The sequence below is a fragment of the Choloepus didactylus genome, chromosome 6 (assembly GCF_015220235.1).
Source record: "Choloepus didactylus isolate mChoDid1 chromosome 6, mChoDid1.pri, whole genome shotgun sequence".
NCBI lineage: Eukaryota > Metazoa > Chordata > Mammalia > Pilosa > Megalonychidae > Choloepus > Choloepus didactylus.
In genome coordinates this window covers 96558275-96579299 of record NC_051312.1, presented here as the reverse complement: position 1 = coordinate 96579299, position 21025 = coordinate 96558275, and the positions used below count along the sequence as shown (strand labels likewise).

At 36.6% G+C, this 21025-nt stretch overlaps 1 long non-coding RNA gene across 1 annotated transcript in view; it reads left to right on the top strand.

Moving 5' to 3' along the window:
- Positions 1-1278: 1278 nt before the first annotated feature.
- LOC119538671 overlaps positions 1279-21025 on the top strand; it is a 547664-nt gene continuing 527917 nt past the window's right edge. The window contains exon 1 of the long non-coding RNA XR_005217617.1: positions 1279-1457. This is a non-coding gene — a long non-coding RNA (uncharacterized LOC119538671). The remainder of the gene's footprint in view (positions 1458-21025) is intronic.

Here is a 21025-nt window from a genome sequence, read left to right as displayed (position 1 = left end):
ACACTGTTAGTGGTGGATTCTAATTTAAAGGAATATAATTTCAGTTCTAGTTTTCCAAACATTTGCAGACACAGGACATGATAACCAGGTATATAATCAATAGTAAGGTCTTTTCTGGTGTTTCATATGATCATGATCTAGACTAAAATCACAAGAATTAGCTAAGAGTTCAGGAGTAAAACTTTCTAATCTCATTTGGGTCTAGACCTTGAAAAGTTGGTATGTTTTTCTTTCTCTCTCTTCTCTCTTCTCTCTTTCCTCTTCCCTCTTCTCTCCCTCTCTCTCTCTCTCTCTCTCTCTCTCTCTCTCTCTCTCTCTCTCTCTCTCTCTCTGTCATCATCTGTCAATCTATACTCTGTAATTTATGGTTAATCCTTTATAGTTTACAAAGAATTTTCAAGTACATTTTAAGTGACTCACTCATCACAGAAATTCCTGTCATTTTACTGATAATTATTGCTCAACAGGTTTAAATAACTTGCTCAAGATCACACAACTAATAATGGCTGGGCTCCTTATGACGAGATTATTCTTATTAACATCTCACTTAGAATGATGATTACTTCATACTTGGTATTGGATTAATGTTTAAAGAAAACCGAGTTTGGATTTGAACCCAGACTTCTGCCTCTAGTTACAAACATTTCCACTATGTTATAGAATCTTTGGTTTTCAAAGTAGTTTAGTGTTTTGAACCACCATAATTTCATGTGATAAATCCAAGTCTGCGTCTTACAGATTTCTGTGAAATAAATGTTTTGAATTGGCTTCTGGGCAAAATCCTATCCTGCCTATGGAAACAACCTGAAAAGTTTTAACTTACGGGCTCATCAATTAGAATTCTTGCTCAAGATATAGGGGCATCAAGGGAAAAAAAATCAATTCCAGATATGGTATGTTGAATAGAGACATCTTTTTTTTTAAAATTAGTGCTTTTGGGGAAGGACTTGTCTCTTTCTTAGGCTGATCTGATCTCCTTTATTTGACTGACTGGTAAATCTATTGATGAGCGAGCCATTCAGTCAGAATCCCCAGCAGCAAGGTCAGTGGACTGTGATTCCTCAGCGGGGAGGCTGGGATCTCTGTGGAGGAGCCTCCTCCCTGCATGAGCATTTTGAGTATGCAGAACACATCGGCTCAGCCTGGAGCTGGCACACACACACACACACACACACACACACACATACACGCACGCACGCACGCACGCACATCAGCACTTTCCCCTCAAGTGAGGCGTTAGCAACTGCAGTCCCAGCTTCCTTGGCTGAGGTACCAGCAGCCACTGCCTGATTTGCTGAAGGAGCGCTGGAGCCGAGTTTCCAAGGGACCCGGTAACACACAGCTGTCACAGCTAGTGGCAGAAAGCCACTTCTTCCCAGCTGCTTCCCCAGCCCTGGCAAGAGGGCACCCTCTTCCAAAAGCCAGTCTACTTGGGGAGGAGGTTGCTCCGTGCTAAGGTAAGTCAGCTTCCTAAATGCTGTCTTTCTTAATGTACCAGCAACCTCACAGTCCACTTTCAGGTAGGCTCTCGGCAATCTGTTGTTTTAGTTATCGGGAAAACCTTCTCAATCATAGCATTTACTTTAACTGGCAAAGTCTTTTTCACTAAAGGAAGCAGAATGGTAAGGGTTTGGGTATAGTACAGCAATGATTTTTCTGTTTAAGTTTTAATGACGTGGTAACTCTCTTATCTCTCCCACTCCTAAAGTCTTCTGCAAATATGAGACTCAGCTTCTTTCTTTGATTCATAGGCAACTTTGCATTTAGCATAAGTGTGCATTTCTAACCTTTTGAGTTACTTGACAATTGTTATACAACTCTGCATGTGTAATTTAAAGACCTTTAAATATTCTCCTCATCCTCTGAGAAAAATGTACCTCAGTCTTCTAAAATAACAGCCAAGGTTGTGAGCTGTGGATTCAAACTCTTCTTCAGCATTTACTATTCAGTGATATACACAGGAGTGAAAGTTGCTGAATCACAGAAGTTTAATATTCATGCAAATTGCTGTATTTGTCAGAGCCAGGAATCAAATGTCTTTTCATCTTTTTCAGCACTTGTACATATCAGGATGATGTGGATTTGGAAATGGGGAGAATTTTTTTAGTTGAGAAAAGTCAATCCATTGTGGTGATGTGGGTAAACTGATTATTTGACATAGTAAAGAATAACTGAGGGAGACTTCTGCTATATTGAGCTAGATTCTAGGACTGTACTTAGATCTCTATTGAGTTTCTTTCCCTTAGTGATCTTAATCTGCATTTGTTATTTCCCCTATTATTCCTTGACTGTACACGTTTTCTTAGCCAAAATCTAAGAAAAATCGAGTAAATTTTCAACAACTTTTTAACATCTCCATCCCTTAATATGCATTTTAATTGCTTCATGTTCATCATCTTACAAGAAATTTTATGAGAGAACAATAACCATCGTTTAGCCAGGATGATCAATCAAGTTGAAGTGACCCTCAGAAAAAGACCCTTTAGAAGACTTGAGTCCTACATTCAAAGTCCAGCTTAATGGCACCTCTGAGTTATCACTGAGTTCAGAACTGAGGTTTTTATGGAGTTTGTGGTAAACAGCGATTTAATCAAAGGACACAGGTTTTTGTGATTGTTTTTACAGGCTTCACTTTGTATGTGTGTTGCACTTATACAAGTTAGCGTCTTTTTTCATTACCCTTCTGGGAAGTGACTCCAAGCCATGGTACATTGTCTTTCTTGATGTGGATGACCTCGGTTCTGATGTGGGAGCATAGCGCATGACTAGAGGCAGATCAAGATTTATGCTTGAAAGCCAAGGCATCACCTGGGTCAGGAATTTCCAAGCTCTGCCAGCCAGGTACTTTCTTCTCAGATAGCTCTAGAGACACATTAAGCACAAAGATCCTGTGTAAAAGACTATTAGTTTGCTGGCTCTTTGGAAGGTAGAAGAAAGAAAGGAGAGTTGCCTTCTTCACTTGTTATTACTATTTAATATGACAAATCCCTCGGAAGCATTTGATAAAGACTTTCATTTCCAAGCAAATATTTAACATATGTTTTTTGGTATTGCCTTGGCTCCCATAATATTTGTGGTTTCTGCATTGACTGTTCATGATGAAATTTGGCAAAAAAAGATTTTACAATCTGCTGCACAATAACAAATACACCAAAAAGTACAAGTTTACTTTTGCTACTTCACACTTTGATTCACATTCTAACTTGGAAAAAATCTGCTCATATCGTTCTCTCCATGGTGGTGTGTCAGCTGATGGGTCAGTCCAAGGTATCCATATTACTCTTGGTAAAATCATGAGATCAGAAGCGACAAAGGAGATAGAGGATAAATAATTCTTTGCGAGGTGGGTGAGTAGTGTACACATGGAATGGGATTTTGGAGCAAGAGAGAATATTCTTTTTTTTTTTTTTTTTTGCCAAAATATCCAATTTAGTAAGCAACATAAGAGATCCAAAGAAGTCACCTTAACTAGGCATTCCGTGGAGGTGAAATGTAATTTAACTCGGTTGTTGAGCTAGCTTTAGCTTTCTCATTCTTGGTCTCCCTCACTCCCCTTCTCCCTACTGTAGATTTGTGAGGCAGATAAAGAGTAAGTCAGTTGCTTGCACATTATAGATCATGATTCAGGGCTGAGAGGGAATCAGTTTCATTTTGTTGGAGACAGGGGTGGTGACTCTTCTGTCATTCAGGTACCTTCTTAATTTTTGAACACTTTTTTTTTCCCTGTATCTGGTAGTCTTTTCTGGTAGATTATTGAATTGGTGTTTTTGTTTCATTTTGTTTTGTTTTAAATAAAGACAAGGAGCAAATAGAAGACTATGGATTAGATTGAAGAAGTCTTTCAACAGTGATCAGTGCTCCTAGGTCATGTATGTTTCAGTTCTCAGTAATCAATGGGGTAAGTTTGATGGTGCCGCTCAGAGACATTTCTGCATATGCACAATGACTTTGCAGACCTATGTTGACTAAGGAAAAATGGAGAGAAGAAAAAAAATACAAACAAACCTGTATGCTTTTATAAGTTGCAAACAGGTACTGAATACCAAGCAAAGCATGTAGTTTTATGCACACAAGCCAATTTTCCCCAATTTCCTTGGATTATACACTAGCTCTAACAATGGCACACTGTATGCCCCCTTCAGGGCTGCACTGAGTGATATCTGTAAATTAGAAAGAAGAGAAGAAAATGCCCTATGGTTTCAATGTTGAGGAGCCTTAATATCCAGATGGTGAGGCTTTTTATAGCAATGCATTGAATGGTGCTACAAGCTTCTATGGCTAAAGCCGTATTATATTTTCTTTACTAAAATGCAGTTTGTTAGAGGGGCTGATTGCTAAGAGTCATCTTGCAAACCTAGGGAAGTGAACTTCCTCTCCATTTTAAATTTCCCATCTTTGCTGAAATGTTTTTATGTCCCTAGTCCTTAACTTTTTCTCCACTCTAATTCCAAATTCAATCATATGTACATCATGTGAGTTGCTGTCATTCTTGTTTTAATCTTAAGGTGTTGCTTTCTTTTCTCTCTTTTTTTTTTCTTCCTGGGTGTCTCTCTCAGATTACATATGTATCTGAGACATTTGTGAGACTGTTCAGACTTGAACACGGAATAGTTATTAGACAGGTTTCTATCTGGCTTTCTAAATATCTCTAGTCTAAAACAAACTCTTCTAATTATCCTGTCTCTGTAAAGACAGTTCAGATGAGAACTGCTAAGGGTGTCTTAAATTTTGCTCAGGTGTTTCCTTGTTCAAGACTTTTGTTTTGTTTTTTCTCCTTTCTTTACTCTAGTAGGCATCTCATTGCTTCCAACTTCTGGGGCCACAAGTTATCTCTGCTCAGGCATAGGTATAGTAATTGAGACACCTGGTGGTGATGAAGAGTAATTTTGATATTCTCAGCTGAGACTTCCAAGTTACTAATTTTCTGTTAAGTGACAAAGGGGTGTTTGGTTTTGTGAAAGCCTCATTAATGGCATTTTCTGCTTTTCAAAGCAATTGTTTAGCTACAAGTACAAATATTTTTCAATCTATACTTCATTTTATAACTTGGTATGACCAATTGCTTCCCAAATTTCTATCCCTGTTTTTCACGTCTAACTTTTGCTTCTTGTGTGCACGTATGATTTTTAAATGGTTATGTTGTTTTTAACATATTTAATGATACATATTTTTACAAAAGTGTGAAACCCTAAGTCAAGAATCACATACTTCATAAAGAAACCTGTTTTTTCCAGGGTAATAATACTGCATTTTGAGTAGCTTATATATAACAGTAATTACATTATATGTCTGTATCTCTCTATATAGATATATCTTGAAGAAACTTTTACACATCTATGAATATAAATATATAAGAGAATAAAACAAAATAAATATATATATATATATATAGAAACTTATGCCTTTGTTTTATATGATCTCATGGATATTAGGTGTCATTTCCTAAGCCTTTTTAAAAACCTTGATCTAGCTAATCAATTACAAAGACTATAATAACCCATGTCTTAGTTGCCTTATTCCTTTTCAGTATAGCTTTCTCTTTCTGAACAGCACTGGCATTAGAATAGAAGGTATAGGTTAGTATAACTCTTGGCTAAAAACAACTCTTTGAAAGTGTTGTTGCTGCAGGCATGCCTTTCGGAACTGGAGTTTTCTAAATATATAAAGCGAGTGTGACAGCACTGTGCAAATAAATAACATTAATGCAGGTGACTACTTCCACTTTAGAAGAATTGGGTTTAGGGAAGGGAGATTCAGCTAAACAGGGATTTGATTTAATTGCATTTTACTTTCATCAAAAGGAAAAGTAAATTTGAGAAGTCAAATGCCAGGAATTTTGTTTAATTCTTTAATTCACTATTTAATAATGGTGCTATTTAGACAACATTTTGGCTGGGACAAGTGTGTAAATTTGCTCCCTAGATCCTACATTCTTTCTCCCTTTAGGCAACCCCTATCCCATTCATGCAGTACTTCAACTATCTCCCCATTTATTTGGACAGTCAGCACATGTAAACAAATTCACTGTTTGGAAGCCTCTGTCTTTCAGGTAAGTTTTTGATCTATAGCTTGAAGTATGAATACAAATAGGAATTAATATTTCTTGATTTAATCTCAAGAAGTTATCATGTAATGCTCCACTTGTTTGAGTTCTGAATTGTGAAAAGAAGCCAGAAGGTTTATTGTCTTTAGTAGAATTGGGTATAATATGTTTTTTCTGTTTATCAAAGGCCAGCTTCCATTTCATCAAGAGAAAATATCGAGTGTTTTAAAATAATTTTAATAGTTAATAAACTTGAATGTTCAAATGTTTAGAAAATTCCCATTAAATGTTAGGTTTCCTCAAAATTATGAAAACATTTATGACTAACCTATGTATTATTTCATTTTAGATTTTCCCTGAGTATGTACCATGTGGGGAGTACAATATTGACTGGGAATTTAGTTTGCTTTTCACAAGTCAATGTTCCTTTCCTTGCAAGTCTCTGAACTAGAACTTGGTGAGATAGCATTACTTGATGCACATAGATCTGCAATCATTTCCATGTATTTTAAGGTGATGGCCACTAAGCAACACAATTATTCATTCATAAAATATAGAGCCTTTTACTTCAGTGAGTTTAGAAAGAAAGCAATTCTCCCTCTTTCTCTCTTGCTTCCTCTGTTGCTTCTCCCTCCATCTCCCCCTCCCTTCCATCCTTTCCTTCTTCGTTTTCTTTCTTGTTTTTTCTAATTCAATATGCTTACTAATCTCATAGCTTTCCATTTAAAGCTCTTAAAAATCCCCAGCAACATTCACTCTTTGAATTGTGATGCATTCAGTTAATTATTTTCCACACTGTCCCTTAAATGTATGTAAATTGGACTTTTGATGAACCAGAATATTTTACAGATTTTCTGCATAAATCATACCAGGTTTTTAAAAAAATCAACCTGTTTAAGGAACAGGATATTTTTGAATTTAAATGGTTATGTTGTTTTTAACATATTTAATGATGCATATTTTTACATAAGTGTGAAACCCTAAGTCAAGAATCACATACTTCATAAAGAAACCTGTTTTTCCCAGGGTAAGCTGGGACAGCTGAGTACTGCTGCCTTCAAGTATATTCCCTCAGAACAGCCTGAACACCTTCTCAGAAGATGTACTCCTCAGTTTAACTGTTTCTGACTTTGAAGAAAATTTATCTTCTTACTATCTGTCACTTGAATCCCCGAATGATCAAATGTGGCAAAATAAACTCCACTCTTTTCTAGACTTGCTTTCCAAGGCAATGCTTATTTATGAATGCATTTTAATTTGTTTCTATAATATCACTATTATTTAATTAGAGACAATTCATTAAAAAGCAAGAGATTCTTAATGGCAGTACATCCCACTCCTCCATCTATGCAGTAATCCAAAATAAAACATTTTTAAAGTGATTGTAAAGTGTCTTATTGAATACCCCATGGCTAGTAAAGTGCTTAGTCATTCTAAATAAAATGTTGTATTTAGGACAGCTTAGTTGGTTTTCTTTTATGGGGATGAAAACTTGTCAATGATTGTCAGTCCACTTAATCATAATTTTCAAATACCCAGCAACAATGACCATATCCTGTATTCATGGTTTTCTTTAATTTTAGCCTGAAAGTGTCCAATCCATTATTTGTTCCCCATAATGGCTGAGGTTTTTTTGTTTTTTTTTTGAATCCTCAATTATCATCACTGTTTTATGGCCCTACTATTCTTAAATATAATAACAAATAATAAAACAATATTTCCAATGCAAAAATGAAAATAACCTGACCAATACTGTGTCCTATTCTAGGGATTTTGCATTAGAGTGACTTGTGAAATTGTTGTTTGGCAAATTCAAGGAGGAGTCTTGACTTGATGGAATTTTGTCACAGGCTCAATCTTGCCTGCCACTAGATATTCCTCTTGATTCAAGGCATCTGATGCATGGTGCCTGAGGAAGTACCAAGTATTTAGCTCAGGACCTGAAAAATAAAGAAAATCAGTCAACTGAGGAGAACCAGAAAATACCATACCAGGGTATATATCCATCAGTTTAGGTGGTGTGTGTGTGTGCATGCATGCAAGTGTGTGTGCATGACCATCTAAAGACTCTGGGGGACTGTCATCTTGAGCACTGTTGTAAGAATCTCACTTGTCACTCCTGATTCTACTTGCCACTTTGGCTGCATTGTCCAGTTTTTCTTAGGCTCACCACAGATTTCACATTTGTATATTTCACAGTGTGACTGATGTTTCTCTGTTCTTCTAGTCTCCCCTAATTATAGGTTTCTTTTTAGCATTTTGAGTAAATCCTCCAAGGAGAGCTTCAGGCAAAAAAAGAAACACACTGCTGAAAAGTACTCTAAAAGAACACTAAACCCCGATCCCACACATCAGCACATCAGTCATTCTTATTTACTTTGGGGGGGGGGGGTATAAAGGAAAGATAAAGATTTAAGAAATAACTGCAAATTTGCCTTTGTTAATATTGCTGAGAAGAAACACTTTTTCATACTTAAATTCTGTACCTATTTCCTGCCTTATAATTTAGAAGCTACTACTACTACTACTAGTACTGCTACTACTACTACTACTATTACCCACCACCTTTTCATGCATATAGCCATATACTATTTACAAAGACTTTTACAAGCGTTTTGTCTCATCTTTCCTCTGTGAATTTCTTGAGGTTAAGGGCTATGTATTTTATCAGTTTTGCCCAGACTTTCAGATAATGATAAAAATTAGCTGAGGTGTTTTTACAAATAATAGCTGTACAATAGCTTCAGCTAGAGATTATTCTGGTTTAAGGGTTCTGGGAGGGTACAGGAATTAGTACTTTTAGCAATTGATTATTTTAAATCACCATCACAGAAGATTGGGAAACACCAACGTAGATCTTTGTGTTCTTCATTGTGACTTGCATGTAATAGACATTTGATTTTTTAAATTAATCAAATTCCAGCTTACTGAACCCTAATTTCTAAGACCTGGTAAAACTTTGACTCTGTGATCTGATTGGATTAGCTTTGCAGTTCAGCCTTGGGTTGCCAATAAACTTAATAAATGGGTTTTCTATGTCTTCTGTATTTGCATCTCTAAGTTTGAACAGGAGGGAGTCTAACATCCTGCTAGAAAGTTTCTTTCCAGTTTCACACTGATGCAATACTTAACCTTAGTTGTCATTAGCTTTTTTTTTTTAAATTTTATTTTGAAATAAATTCAAAGTTATAGGAACAGTTGCAAAAACAATACAAACCCCATACACAGAACTCCAGCATACCCTAACCCCCTTCCCCAATACCCAGAGCCACCAACTTTAACATGCTGTCACACCACCATTTCTCTTTTCCTCCCTCCCTTCCTCCCTATCTGTCATCCATCATCTGTTACTTTGTCTTCTGAACACATGAGAGCAAGCTGCACACATCCTTGAACAAACAATATAATTCACATATACAATTCCCATGAACAAGAATATTCTTTTATGCAATCCCATTAAGTGCAGCTAAGAAGTTCAAGAAATTCAACATTGATACAAAGCTTACATTCTATATTTCCTTTTTTTTTTTTTTCTTATGTCTCAACTGTGTCCCATTGAGCCTCCTGTCCTCCATCCTCAGATCCATCCAGGATCATCCTTGGCATTCAATTGTCATCTATTTAGAATGTCTTTTTTTTTTTTTTTTTCAATTGTGGAAACACATATAAAGCCTAAATCTTCCCATTCCGTCCCCTCCCTAGCATTCTATTAGTGGGATTAATCACATTTAGAATGTTGTAATGCTATCACCTTCCCACCTTCCATTACTAGAAATTCCCTTCACCTCAAACACCAACCCTTCACTGATTTCTTACCTTCCCATTGCCCCTTCCCCCACTTCTTGTAACCCATACTCTACTTTTCATCTCTGTGGTCATATTCTCTGATAATTTCTTTGTGTTTACTGTGGGGCTTAAAATTAACCTTTTAAATCCATAACAATCTTGTTTTTCTTTGATACCAATTTAACTTCAATAGGGCATGTAAACTATTTTCCTATACTCCTCCATTCCCCTACCTTTATGTAGTTCTTGTCAAAAATTACATATTTTACATTGAGTCCAAAACCACTGATTTGTCATTAGAGTTTGTATATTTTATATCATGTAGGAAGTAAATAGTGGAGTTACAAATCAAAAATTATTGACTTCTATTTGTATTCCTCTGTGGTCAGAGAATGTGCTTTGAATATATGCAGTTGTTTTTTTTTTAAATTTATTGAGGCTTGTTTTATGTCCCAGCATATGGTCAATTCTGGAGAAAGATCTGTGATCACTAGAGAAAAATGTGTGTCCTGGTGATTTGGGATGTAAGGTTCTATATATGTGTGTTAAAATTCTCTCTCTCTCTCTCCTTTCTTTGTTGCTCTGTCAGTAGGGCTCCCTTTAGTATCTGAAGTAGGGCAGGTATTTTATTGGCAAAGTCTCTCAGCATTTGTTTGTCTGTGAAAAATTTAAGCTCTCCCTCAAATTTGAAGGAGAGTTTTGCTGTATAAAGTATTCTTGGTTGGAAATTTTTCTTTCTCAGAGTTTTAAATATGTCATGCCACTGCCTTCTCACCTCCATGGTGGCCGCTGAGTAGTCACTACTTAGTCTTATGTTGTTTCCTTTGTATGTGGCGAATTGCTTTTCTCTTGCTGCTATCAGAACTTGCTCCTTGCTCTTCAGTATTTGACAGTCTGATCAGAATATGTCTTGGAGTGGGTGTATTTGGATTTATTCTATTTGGAGTTTGCTGGGCATTTATGCTTTGTGTATTTATATTGTGTAGAAGGTTTGGGAAGTTTTCCCCAACAGTTTCTTTGAATACTCTTTCTAGACCTTTACCCTTCTCTTCCCCTTCTAGGACACCAATGAGTCTTAAATTTGGACGTTTTATTTTATCTATTGTATCCCTGAGATCCGTTTTGATTTTTTTTATTTTTTCTCCATTCTTTCTTTTGTTCTTTCATTTTCTGTTCTGTGGTCCTCTAGGACACAGTTGTTTTTCAACTTCCTCTAATCTTGTATTATGAGTATCCAGAGTCTTTTTAATTTGGCCAACAGTTTCTTTCATTTCCGTAAGATCTTCTATTTTTTTATTTACTCTTACAATGTCTTCTTTATGTTCTTCTAGGATCTTCTTTATGTCTTTTATATCCTGTGCCATGTTCTTCTTCATGTCCTTTATATCCTGTGCCATGCTCTCCTTCTTTGATTGTAGTCCTTTGATTAATTGCACCAAGTACTGTGTCTCTTCTGATATTTTGATTTGGGTGTTTGGGATTGGGTTTTCCATATCGTCTGGTTTTATCATATGCTTTAAGATTTTCTGTTGTTTTTGGCCTCTTGGCATTTGCTTTGCTTGATAGGGTTCTTTCAAGTTGTAAAAAATACCAATCTAATTTTCAGAACTACAACTTGGTGGCGTACACTTTCTCTAACCAGCAGATGGCATCTGTGAGTCACCTATTCCCCTCAAGTCAGTTCTCTTCAACTTTGTCTTTGTGGTGTGTGGGGAAATGATTCTTGTGGGGTTAAATTGGTGAACTCAGTTTGGTTGTGTTGTTGGTGCTGTCCACCCTGAATGTGGGGTGTGTGTCTGGGTGGTTAGGGAGGCAGGGCAGCTTTAATATTCAAACCTCCCAGGTGTTCCTGGAGATTCAAGGCTGTTGCAAGAGTCTAAGCCTTCATTGCAGTTTTGCCCCAGATTGTCTCTGCCGCTGACCCACAAGTTGCTGGCATTGATGTAGTGTCCCTGGGTTTTCTCAGCAGGCCCCCTTTCTCAGCTGTGATCTTCCAGGACCTCTGCTGAGGGAAGGCTGTGCTACGTCACATGTGCGCACCATCCCTCAAGGGAAGTCCCAGGCTGCCGGGCCATGCAGGGGCACTCTCAGCCTGATGCAAAGATGGCTGAATGGGGTGTCTCACCACCTCTCCCCCCTTTTCGCACAGCTCCACCTTCCCAGCTCTGGGACAACTAGCTGTGTATACACCCAAGGCCACTGTCCACGGCCGATATTGTGGCGTGTGCGCAGTGCCGTGGGATACGCTCCCCGTCACACTGGGTTTCCTGGCTCGGCTCTGGGCTGTGGGTACAACCCCGGGCAGGAGTGTCCTCAGCCCGCCGGGGAGCTGGCTGAAAGCAGTGCAGTTACTTTCTCCTTTTGGCTCTCCCCTCTGCCCCCCCAGCCCTGAGGGAATCATCAGCGGTCTATCCTCCACGCCAGACACGGAGAGGTTGGCACAGCCTGCTCCTGCCGTGCTTCACTGCATGGTTCAAACCATCGTGACTGCAGCCGCTCCTGGGTTTTTTTTTTTTTTTTTTAAAAAGAACTAGTCCATCTCCAAATGCCAACCCCTGGTTTCCCCACACCGCAGCACAGCCATGGGACTTTCAGCTAGCTTACTTGTTTCAGAATGCAGACTCCCTGTTTCACCAAGTGCACGGTCCCTGTGGTTTTAGCAGACCTTGTCCAGCTGGTGCATTGCTGAAACTGATATTCTGGGTCACTTTCTGGTTTTTATCTAGTGTTTTTCATGGAGGTGGTGTTTTGCCCTGTCTCACCTAGCTGTCATCTTAGGTTATCTTCACAAAGTCTGCATAATAATCTATTCTAGAATTTTGTTGTAGGGTATGTGATAAATTTGCAAATTTACTTTTCCTCATCATTAGTCTTCAGGAGCCCCTCTAACTTGGTAGAGTGAACCCTGTACCTCAATGAACATATGTTTTTAATATTAATCCACATCACTGTGGGTGTAAACATGTATAAAGACCTTTTGAAGGTGTTCTTTTTAGTTAATTTGTGGCCCAACTGAATCACAGTGGTTCTTAATCCATGTTACTGTTGTCCTTTATAAGCAGAAGAAATTCTGAGGCAGTCAGTCAGAGAGGGCCACAGGAGCCTGAGGCAGGAAGTCAGTGGAAACCAGAAGAGCAGACACAAGAAAGGGGTGGAGTGGGGACTTAGGAGGGGGAAGGGAAAGAGGGAGAGAGATCTCAGTGTGAGCAGTGAGCAGAGGCAGAGGTGCAAGCCAGGGAAGCATAACGTTTTGGTACAAGCCAGCACTAGATGCTGTAGATTTTGAGGAGAAAGCGTGGTCTTGCCAACACCTTGATTTTGGACTTCCAGCCTCTGAAACCATGAACATAAATGCTTGTTGTTTAAGCAACCCATTGTGTGGTAGTTGTCATAGCAGCTATGCAAACTAAAATACCCATTCTCTGGGTTTTTTTGAAAAAGTATTGAGAATAGTTATACTATTAAAACTAACAAACACCTTTAGCTCATGTATGTGCTCTGTAACTACATTCTTAGCTCTTACTGGTTTCAATTCAGGCTGACCTAACATTTGTGCTACCATTTACAGTATGAATGAATGATGCTTTTCTTGGAAGCAAAAAATTGTTAAGTAATTTGGCTTCTCTTGGTTTCTATTAAAAATTATACCAAAGGCTAAGGCAGTGAACATGCCTCTCCCATATTCTTTTTTATTGTGGAAATGCTTAAATTAGGTCCCTCCATTATTTTTAGCATTTTTAGATGTGTTAGCTCAATCTAGGCTTTCACCTTGATGGAAAAACAAATGTATATGTGGAGCTTTGTCTGTTTAAATATTTTTCCTTCCAAAATTTGAATGAGTACTCTAAAACTGGACTTATACCATTCATAAGTCCGTCAGTCATTTGACCCAATAATAAAGACCACAGGAAACCCAGCCTTAGGAAGCCTTTGTGTGAATATTGTATGTGCTGAATACAGTATTACTTTAGGCAAATTTTGAGATATCTTATCACTGCAAGTATACTATATTTGAAAAGTGCCTCATATTGGCCTCTGAAATTTTGTGTTTTGGGGGTGAATTTAAGAAGGCATCTTGAGAAATAGAGCAGAATTGGTCAGAGGAAAAAGGTATTTCAAAGAGGTGAAACCATAATCATCACAAATGAGTATAATCACAACTGATTGTCATTAGACAAATGCTATGTTTTGGGAGTCATTTTTAAAGTACCTATCTCTTGACAGGTAGTTGGTATTTAAATTCATTAAAAAATAAACCTAGAAACACTAAAATTATGAATTAGAGGATTCTAGAAAGATAAAGACAACATATATCAAGTGAGTGTTACAGTCATTGCTGCTATATTGGGTTGTTTCTAAAATATATTCTATTACTACCATTCTCCCTATGGCTGTTCCTTGGGGACAAGTGAGATCTTTTCAGTGTTGATGAATATTTGATTAGTTTTCAGTTTGTATTTTCAGTTTGCTCTAGGGAGAGAAGACTAAGAAGATGGAGTAGGAGGTATCAAGAGAGCTTGGAGTAACAATTATATAAACTTAGAGAATTAATACTGAATGAATTTGTAAAAACAAACCTTATTTTCTAAATCAGTTTCTTAGCATTGGTATTTTCTTCTTGGATGGTATAATTCAATGCAGCATAGTAAAATCATCAGCTTAAATTTTTTTTATAGGCTATGTGGAAAGCATAGAAAATTTGGCTTACATTAAATATATTATTTAGGGAATGTTGAAGGGCAGCCAAGATCCTTAATTTGGTGGCCCCATACATATTTTCTTCCACTAATCCTTTAAGAAAAGTCCAATTAGGAGACTTAATTCAGGGATGTGAAAGCAAAGAAGGTGCAAAGGGTTCTTCTGTGTTTCCAACATAAGACCTATTTCATAGGAACAGATGCTGAGCATATGAGGGAAATATCCTTTTTTTCATTTTTATTTCTCTGTGTTGTACATAATTTAAATCTCTTTCTTGGCGAAGCTCTTGTAGAGGAAAACATTGAATAAAATAGATGAGTTTCTAAAAAAAGAAAGAAGCTTAGGGAATGAATCTAAAATTGAAATTCAAGAACTCAGAACCTGAATTGTCCCTTTGTAGGCATAGAGGGAATTGAGATCCATCAACATTTAGGTTATACTTCATGGCATGGCATGAAATTTCTTGTAAGCCTGTATATGTTCCCACATTAAAAAGTTCAACTCAATCTTGATCTGTCCTTAAGTTTTCAACATTTTCCCATGTTTTACCAATTATTATTTAACTGCTTCATTCTAAGTTAATCTGAACCAAAATATCACGGCTGCGCTTCTTCTGTGCCCTACACATTTTTATTTTCCTCTCCTCTAGGTTGATTCTTCATTTTCATTCATGAAATAATAGAAGCTAGATGAGGGCATGTGAACTGAGTAATCAGAAAATAATGCAACATATATAACCTAGGAAATCAAGAGAGGAGTTCAGAATTCTGGAAGGGTTTTTATTAACCACCAATTAATTTCCCAGTTTCCTGCATGTAGAACTCTATATTTCTTTTAAGGCATGGTAGTGATGATGGAGTTCAGGAAGAGAACATGCTGTGGTCCACTCTGCATGGAATACTGGGGCTGCAGAGAAGACTATATCATGACCCTGAACTCAAGGAGCTTGGGTGGGTGACAAAATACTTGTAAAAACAATGGTGGGTGTTATAACTGATAAGTATAGGACACCACAGTAGTAGGTACCCTTTCTAATTGAGGAAGGTTTCAGAATGGTTGGAACTATTAAACTTGGTTTTAAAGTAAGCATCTTCTAGGTATGTGAAACATATCCCAGGCCCTGGGATGCATACAACAGTAGAGAAATGAGAACAAATGCCATTCTATTTGGTAATAGTAATGGATGAGTGCAGAACAAATACGGAGGAAGGCAAGCATAAAATATTGCAAGAAGTGGAGAAGTCCAAATGTGGAAAAACTTCTATCCTGTACCAACAAGTCCTGGTGAGTTTTTAAGCCAGAGAGGGACATATTGCCCAAAGGAGTCTTGAGCAATTGACTATGGGGAACGTTTAGCCATCATTGCAAGGATGGCTAAAATGCCAATCTTCAAAAAAATGTATCCTCTTCCTGAAATTAAAAATAATTGTACTTCTTCTTACTGGAAGGAGGAAAATGTTGCTCTTCCTTCCCTCTTTGGATAAAGTTGTGATTGTCTATGAATGTTCCTATGGATTCTCTATAGGGAAAAGGGATTTTAAGGGAAGAATAATTTTGGAAATAACGAAGAATAAGATTTCTCAGAGGAGGTGTTACAAAATTCATTATTATGTGTTACTCAGAACCAGCTGTGCAAGTGATAAATTATTGTATCCTTTCTCAATAGTAAATTATACTAATAACTTTGCAACTTTATTCATATTCTGAAAATCAGTTTGGTGTATAGTGGCACACACTCCTCCCTATGGCTCTCCTGCTCCCTGTGGCATGATATTATTTTTTCTTTAACAAACATTATTAAAATCAAATTCAAGTAACAAAGTATAAAATGTAATATGTTTTATAAGAGCTAGATGACTTGAGGCTGGAAGGTAATAGAAGAGAATAAAAATATTCTAAATTTTACTTCTCTGGATTTTCTAAAAATTCCTGTTTCTTGAAAATCTATCAGTGTCTCAGTTGACACATATTAATTGGGATTTGAAATTACTAAATAAGTTTTTTGCTTCTATATATGGAGAGTTTCATATTTCTATTCTTTTGCTTTCAAGTTTCTTTGGGATTTTATTCTTCTGTCCCATTCCATGGTCTAATAACATTTCCTTCCATCCTTCCTTCCTCCCCTCCCCTCCCCTCCTCTTCTCTTCCTTCCCTTCCCCCTCTTCCTTTCCTTCTTTTTCTTTTTTTCTTTTTTTTTAAATATTTACTTTTTAAACTTCAAGAGCACCTAACAGAACCTTGTTTATGGTAGGCATTTTAAATATTTCTGAATTATTAAAAGCAATAATTATGAGAAATAAAGATCTGTTAGTTTTCTAGGCAACCACTTAATGCTTTTAGCAGGAATTTTAGAAATGCAGCTTTAACACTTACATTTAGAGTTAAAAATACTCACCGTAAATTTGAATTATCAGAGATTAAATTGAGAGATCTGGGGCTAGAAGTGCTTTCAAGGATGATTAATAAGTTACTTATTATAAGAAGTCATGAGCCCCAAGAAAAAGTTAAGTTCTAATAACTAGTGATCAATGTTAGTGTACAGAGAAAGTCATTCATTCATTAAAATATTTATTTTATTATTTTTTGTAGTAGGTAGTGATAAAAACTTTCGGTTTAACTCTGCATAAGATGGGGCATTATTGGAGGATTGAGAGAAAGACTTGGTATGACTGGATTTTTATTTTAAAGAGATCACTCTTCTCAATACAATTAGTAGTCTTGAAAAATAGGGAAAATGCATAGACACTGGAAACCTGATTGTCAGCAAAATGGTTGACATTTTTTTTTTTCATGGCATCCTTGCACACAAGATGGAGAAATATGGGTAACGTATTAATTGCTATCTGTTGTGGAGATCAAATTAGTACATCTCAAACCTGCAGGCTAGTGACATCCAGTAAGGTTTTTAATGATCAGGCAGGGTTCTGAAAGGACAAGTCTTCAAAGCTGGAAGAAAAAAGTGTAGATTTTTACCCTTGGGTAACCGAAACAAACCAAACAAAGCAAAGGGTTATTTGAGATAAACAAGTACTTGTTCAAGATCTGCTGTGGGCATAGTCCTTGCCTTCAAGGACTGTCAAGTACTGAGTGGGGGGTTATTGTTTAACCAGGTACAATGGGGTGGTCTGGCTGAGCAGAGCTCAATAGATGGTGGAGCGCACGAGACTCAATGCCTATCAGTACCAGCAGGTTGTCTGACAGTAGCTCAAAAGTCTGTCGATCTCCTGAGCTTCAATGAGCTCCTGAGATCAGGGCTTGGCATGTGGTAGGCATTATGAATTTAGCATTAACATAATTGTAACCTCTATTAGTTGAAAATAATACTTAGAAAGAAGGAAAAAAACAAAACAAAGACCAGCTTCATTCTGTTATCAGTGGACTATTGGACCACTTTTTTGAGAGCATTTTCTTTTGAAAACATGACCCTGCTCACTGGAGGAGAAAACTTGGTCTCTAATTCATTTAAAAATGGCATTGCTTAAAGGATTCTTCTACATTCGCAACTTAACCGTATTGGTTAAGGACACATCAGTCTTACCATTGCATCTTCCTAGAAAAATATTTCTAATTATATTTTTGTTGTTGTTGTCTTGATTATTCCCCACACTCATTACCAAAATTAATTTGGTGCACATTTCAGCAGTTTTTTGATTTGCTAAATTACACAGACATCATTTCTGCGATTTTGAGGCAGGATACTATAAAAGTACACACTCATGCTCTGTCTGCCTTTTTGTCTTTCTTTCTTTCTCTGTCCTTTTTATCTCTCTGTGATGAGTCTTTTCCCTCTCTTTCTCTCTATTCTTCTTTCTTGCTCTCTATCTCCCTAAAAAGCAGCATGTTCTTACTGAGTGGAAAAACCTTTGCATTCAGAGTTCGATATGGTTATAAATCCTGCGTCTTTCATTGACTTGATGTGTGACCTTGAAAAGTCACTAAAAGTTACTGATTTTCTATTACGTACAACATATGGGTAATATTTGTCTCATAAATTTACACCAAAGAAGAACTGAATAACGTTACTATCTTTCCTTCTCTACCTGAAAACATCAGAAATACTCAACTGTTAATTGACCTTGAATCCTATATATGTTTGCTTAAATATCTAATGATTATCATAAACATTCATAATACCAATTACCTTGGACATTCTGAATTATATTGTCATGGACTTGGTTATCACAAGAATTGATGATTCCAAACCTTTTGTAGTTTTGTAGATTATTGTATGCATTGTTTATGTGCTTTGGTTAAAAAAGTAATTTCATCATAACAACCAAAGTATGTTTTCCTGATTCCTTGGACTATGAATTCTTTGAGACATGGATATTGTTTTATTCATCTGTGGATTCTCAAGATGTGGCATACTATGGACTCAGTCCATTGTTGAATCTGTGTTGGATGAATTCAAACAAAATTGACTTAGGCTAGCAGCAATAATTTTGCCTTGTTAAATAATATATCTACTAAGCATTCTGTTTAAATCAATGATTGAACATCAGAAAAAGTGATTTACTTTTTAAGTACATTTTTCCACTATACCAAAATGATGCAGGCTAACTATATCATCCCTTTCAGTAGCAGTTTTCTGAAAATTCAATGGAGTTACATATAGAAACACTTCCCAAATCCTTGCAAAGCTATGTTTTTATTTTGTTTTGCTTTTTGCAAGCATGAGACCTGATGGCTGTCAACTGTAACTCAGGTTACATAAGATCTGGCCCTGGTATAGAGATCTAAGGCTGACTTTCTGATTCATGGTATAATAAGAAATCAAGATTTGATGGAATAGATGGAACATGACTCATTTCCAGATAATTTTAAATTGAAAGTTAATCCTAGAAATTCCAAAAATGTCTCTAGACAGTGGCTTAGTAAATGAATTCCTCCATGAATGTTTTAAAGCTATATGTCCAGATTGTTCAGTGAAGTGCAAAGAATCACCCATATATAGAAACTAATTCTTCTTACCTCCACTGAAGAAAACCATTTTTGTACAGTTCAACAAGTAATTTTTTTAAATCACCTATTATAAAGATTCAGCATGCTTTTATTTTCTCACAAGCTAGCACCTGGGACAACTTACTTGCTTCAGATTTCTTATCAACAAAATGAGGGGGTTGGAATAAATGAATTGTTATGAATCTTCCCAGTTCTAATGTCCTAATATACTACGAGTTTGCGATTGTCCTCATTATTTTATTAATGTGTTATTTTTATTCTATTTTTTAACTTTTTCATGGGACTGTCTTTCTCATTTTTATGCCCCCTGATGAGTATGTCTAAAGGACCGTTCACATAGAATACATTCTTAAATATCTCTTCCAATAAATCCAATTTCTCAATATTCAGTTCCTAATCCTTTATTACATGGCAGTGTCCTGGTTATCTTCTTTGTGAGTGACTTAAATACTAGAAGAATACCTGAAATTAGTTGACCCTGAATGAAGCTATTTCTAAAATTGGTTTATAGAATCACAGCCTATTGATATAAGAAAATACTTTACAGATAATCCATGTCAGTGATTCTCAAACTTTAGCATGCATCAGATATACATAGAGGGCTTGTTCAAATATTTTACTGGGCCATATCCCCAAATTTCTCATTCCATATATTTGAGCTAGCCTGAGAATTTGCATTCCTAACAAGTTCTCAAGATGTGGTGATGGTGGTGGTGTTGGGGTTGGGTAGGGGGTGGTTGTGGTGGCAACAGTGGCCCTGGGCCACACTTTAAAAACCACTATCCAGGTCAGCACTCTCCCTAGAGAGGGCTAGTGCTGGTCCAGAGTTGCACAGCAAGTTACTACTAAGTGACACAACACCTAGTTCAGTGTTCTCTTCCATTAAATCAGTGTTTCTCAAAGTATATTCTGTGAAAAATTATGTCAGGTGGACAGTATACTCTCAAATAATAAAGCAGTAAGCAAATGAGTTTGCTTGCAATTACTTCTGATCAGATTAAAAAGATTTCTTCATTTCTAAATATAATAATTAAAGAAGCCACTACCAACCCTTTAATTACTAAATTTTTCTCTTGTTTCCTTAGGTAATTTTCTTTTTACTTTAATTGCATTATAATCCATTCCTCTAGTATGCTTCCAAATTGATTTTAACCACTCCTTCCTCTCAGAACTCTTCTCTTAGGGTTAAAACCATAATTACAAGCTGCTGAACCTGATCAGTTTCTAACTGAGAATACTTAATTTTCAGTACAATGGTATGGATTTTGCTCAAGGGTCCTGAGATCTGGATAATGCAGGAAATCATTGTCCACAGGTGGCATCTCTTGGCAGAAGAAGAGTCAGGCTGGGAATTAGTTTGTTTTTGTTTGTTTAAGATTTTCTTTATCTGGGCCTTAAGTACCTTCAGTATAACAAGGTCCTACGTGTGTATCAATCAAATGATTGAAAATGATTAGTGTGTCATAAAAAGATCAGATGATTTAAACAGATGGGGAACTGTGCTAAGACAAGAGTTCTCTTATTTTCCTTTTAAGC